Below are 5,247 nucleotides of genomic sequence, written 5' to 3'. Positions count from 1 at the left end.
TCCAAGAGCGGGGAGGAAACTTATTCATTTATGTGCTGCGTCAACAGAAAAACAATCTTAAATACAAATCAAGAAAAAGAGAAAATCTAAATATATTTTTCAACTTTAACTATATTTCTTAAACATATGTGTGCCATTTGTAGAGTTATTATTCAAATTTGTGGGATGATTTTATATACCTATAATTTAGAACCTTTATTTTAATTAATAAATTTAAATTGGCTGATATGCCTTTTCAATTCAAATATAATGAGCTAATTAATACTTGTCAAAAATTAATTACTCACCTTTATCATAATGGTAAAAAAATACACTCTCAATAGATTTACCATATTAAGAAGTGGTTCTCAAATGGGGGTAAACTAACCCATGAAGTACTTGTAGACTGTAGAGCCTCCAGAAGGTACTTGAAATTTTGAAAAATATGTACTTTTAAAAAATAACATTAATTCAATTCTTCCTGCCACAGATCTAGGATCTGACTCTTCCGCCATCTATTGGGGGAAAAGATAAAAAAAAGAAGAATAAGTATGTAAATGTAGACTTTTCAGCACATGAATCATGAATATTACTGTCAAAAATAATTTTTTATTTTTTTACATATGATATTTATATAATCCACCCCTTCTTTTACTAAAGTTTAATAAGAGAAACAGTGTTAAAACAGTACTTCATGTCTTTTTTTTTTCAACTAAAAATTATTTACGTTGGTTAGGGGTACTTGGCTGAATAAATATTTTACAATTTTATGCTTAAAAAAGTTTGAGAGTCCTTAATCTAATCTGAATATTGCCATATATGGGGAAATACATACAAATACTGTAAATTTTTCAATTAAAATTATAACTAATAGAACTGAACATTTTATTAATTTATAAAAAAACTTCAACGGACAGGGTTTAAGAAGAGTATTTAATGGGGGGAAAGAGGATGGTTGGTCCAATTATTATACAGCTACCTACTAATGAAATAATGTTTAAAATAAAAATATTTAATAAAAAATCAAAAATTTGCAAAAAGTCTTTTAATAAAAAAAAACTATACATCATCAAATATACTGGAATTTTTTACTCTTGAACATTTTATTTATTTTAAATTATTTAAGTCCAAAATGTCTGATGTTATGAAATGTTAAGAAAAATGCTTGAAACGTATAAAATGATTTTTCTCTAATTGATTTTGTTAATATCCTGTCGTTACGCCAAATTAATTGTGTTTGTAAACGACTAATAGACCAAATATTAAAAAGGTTATGATGACAAAATAAAAGACAATAGCCAATAACTCAATATATTATTTTGTAAATATCAAGTAAGTATGTAAAAAAAACCAAAAATTAACATGATAACCAGCCATGACAATTTACATACAAAAATATTTTAGACTCATTATAAAGGAGTTTAGCTTCTCTCATGTCGTTTAATTAAATTAGCTGGGAGCACCCGTGAAGGATACAAATACAAGTTGCACTCCGTATGAAGCAAGGACATAGACAGGAATTACTACGTTTCTGATCCTCAATTCTATTTTAAGGCCAACAACTCCTTGGTTCTTATAACTCTCAAATTGCTCCTTAGCATTTATGAACACACGCACTCGTTGCTATAATTTATACATATAAGCACTGTTGAAAATAATATGATTTGCCGGTATGGTTAAAAAAAGAGAACTCGGAAATTATAACTTGGACAATATATTTATACAAGTTACAACTCGTACAAAAACTCGGGTTGTTGACAACATAAAGGTTACAAAATAATTGTTTAGGTGTCTGACGATCAATTTTAAACAATCAACACCTTTTAGGGCTTAATTACTGGTTTTATGTTTACATATACTGGTTTATCATAATATGATATTTTCCAACAACTTTTTCAAATATTTTTGAAATATTGAGTTATGAACACTACCAACAGGTTATAATTTAACATATGAGCATTGTTGAAAATAATATAAGACCATGTTTTACATTGGAAATTAACAAATTGTAACCTGTACAATATATATACTGCAAGTTACAGGGATTAATACTAAAAGGATGACAACATAGACGAGATTTTGCCACAAATTTAAAGACAATAATAAAATGTATAAACACGTAAACTCTACTTAATAAAATGGTTACATTACATTATTTTTGGTTTAGATTAAATGAAATCCTCATACGTTTTGAGATAAAAGTAAATAAAAGACAATATATAACAACTATCTGCAATAAGTCATACGCAAAACTAACTAAAAATATATAATATTATGTGAAGCTTTAGCATGGAATGAAGAGCCTTATAAATGAGCTACATAAAGAGTTATATTAATTCACAAATTAATTATCATGAGTAGAAGCTTTGGTAGATTAAAAAAAAGAAAAAACGGTTACATAGCAGGCAAGAAAGAAACAAAAAATCGGCTAAAATGGCGGACTCACATCAAACAAAGACAAAAATATGTATGTGATAGCTAGCAATATCGTCAAAGTACTTTACTTATTGAAACAAAGAAAAAATATCGTTGTGTGGGAATTAATTAGTTGTAATTTTAAGAAGAGGTTGCGCGATTATTGATAAAAATATGTAATTAATTACAATTAAGTCATTATAATTGTTAATTGTATAATTTTGAAGATATATCTCAATTATTATGTATCTATGTTGGTCTACAAGCTGCAATATTGCAGGAATTGTAATTTCATTTCATTTTGATCAGTTAAAATAAAAATTTGTTTTATATATTTAGAATTAATAAAACTGTGTACTTTTGAATTATCGAAAGTGTCACATAGTGATCATCATTAATTTTTTATCTAGTTAATCATTGTTTTTTATAAGGGGGTAGTCTAATTGATTAACTATGGATGTTTGATCATTAAAAGACCTCAAAATACTACTAATAATTTTTTTTTTTTGGGGGCCCATAGCATATAATTAGACTCTCCCAAGATCGGGGGAGGAAATGTCATTTATGTATATTATCATTAGTGATGTGAAAATCCAGAAGTATCTTTAATCCATTTTGTTACATTACGTAAGATGTATTGACTTTTGAGATATTGTCAATATCTGTTCGTCAACCTGAATGAATCCTCCATTGTTCCCTCATAAAATCAGTTTTTATTTTATGGTTATTTACTACTTTTTCTATTTTAAACTACTTAATTCGATTTTTTGATAACAAGTTGTTAGCACTTTATCTTATTTCAACCCTGTCTCAAGTATTTCCTCACAAATGTATATTTAAATATTTTTACCGAGTCCAGTTTGATCCTCAGCTTAATTCGAGTTCATTTCTTGTCTATAATTACACTATAGTGTCCATAGCGTAAGGGCTTTTCTTGAGTTCAATATAAATTAGTTCTAATAAATTATAAGGATGTCTGTAAATCCAATTTTATCGTTAGGAACTTGAGAATTGGATTTTATATATATGTACTTTATATGAAATAAACTTTAGATTTTTTATACTATATAAATACACATTTTTATTCCTGTTTTATTTTTCAGAAAAAATAATTGAAAACAGAATCATACCTAAGCAACAAAAGCAGAAGAAAAAGATGTGGAGGGGGAGGGTGCAGCTATTCATTTAGAATTATCATTTCGATATATTAAAGCATAAATAATTATTTACATAATAAACCAAACCTGAGATGCCTAGCTTACGTACATTTTGAGAAAATGACAATTGTACGTGATTGATGAATTTCCATTCGTGCACTCCAAGTAGTATGGTGTCTCCAGGACCACCATCAAAACGTGAGAGAGAAAAAGAAGGGTTCGGTCAAAAAGATCAAAATGGACCCGGAGGAGCTAAAGAAAATAGCCCTGGTCAATCCTCTCAAGTCCAAGAGGAGCCATGCAAGCGATTTCGGGATTTTACACCAGATGGTTCAGAGAGCCTTATGAGGGTAGAGAGACCACTTTTGACTCCAGCAAAGACAGAAACCCATCTTTTCCGTTGCAAGGCTTTTTTGAATGAATCTTTTGAGATCTATTAAACTCTTTTTTGACACTTTTGGCCCCCAACAGCCTTGTAGCCTACACATTTTCGGTCCAGGTCGAGGGGAAGGCCTTTAGTGGCCGTATCCAAACAATGAGGCCCTCAAAGCCACTGTCAGTCAACTATGGGATGCCATGACAGAGGACTAGATCCTCAGTTGTGTTAGGCCTTCCACCGCCTGGAAGCCATCATTGCTGCTAAGGGCAGCTACATTGATAATTGAGAGACCTCAGATACAAATTGACGCTAAGAAGAATCGTAAAAACGATAGATGGATTTTTCTGGACCCTGATGAGGCCCAACCAGCCACGAATACTAAGAATCCGGTTTCGGTTATGGTCCTCGCTGTCATCAGCACAGAGAGATAAGTTATGCCCCCCACTTCTTTCAAAAGGACCAGAAGGTGACCATAGGTCTACAAGAACGTTCTCAAGGACATGGGCATCCTATGGAGGAATGAAGTCACTGATGGGAAGCCATATATATTCCAGAAGGACTCATCACCTGCTCATAAGGCCAAGATTGTCCAAGAGCTCTTAGTACAAAATGTGCCAGATCTTGGACCTCCATTTTGTTGGCCAGCCAACAGACCGGACCTAAATCCCTGTGGTTTTTACCTGTGGGGCAGGGTAGAGAGGATCAAGAATAATTGTGCCACATGAGAAGCCTTGAAGGCCTCCATCGTCAATACAATGAAGGACATGGTTCTGCACGAGGTAGTAAAGACATGCAAGGCATTCAGGTGCCGTATACAGATCGTGATGGAGAACGAAGGCTTTTATTATAAATAATCATTTTTAAATTAAATGTGGGTCTCAAAATTATAAATAATTATCTTTCTATCTCTTATACAAGTCTCATCATTAGCAGCTAAAGTTATTTGGGATTCCCCTGTCCATCCAGTATACGGAGAAGGGGTTTGTGTTTGTTTGATTGATTTCATAGCTAGCTGATAATTTAATAAAATGTCATGAAAGCTAAGCTACTCTTCTCCCAAATATTCTTCAAATTGTCAATTTGACTGCTTGAATATTCGTTTTTTTTTAAGATGCTGACTGATCATATTGTTTTCAACTATGCATTTAAGTATAAAATGTAACCATAGTACCAAAAGTTCGTTACAAGTAAATAATATTAAATAGAAGCTTTTATCGAAAATGAAATTATAATATTTCATAATAATAATAATAATTATATCTAGTTGATGGCCAAATCTAATTTTGAAGATATTTTAAATTTTGTTGCTCTGAAAGT

Source organism: Lepeophtheirus salmonis, chromosome 5 (genome assembly GCF_016086655.4).
Source record: "Lepeophtheirus salmonis chromosome 5, UVic_Lsal_1.4, whole genome shotgun sequence".
Taxonomy (NCBI): Eukaryota; Metazoa; Arthropoda; class Copepoda; order Siphonostomatoida; family Caligidae; genus Lepeophtheirus; species Lepeophtheirus salmonis.
The sequence above is the reverse complement of the archived record's forward strand: the minus strand, read 5'-3'. Positions refer to the sequence as shown.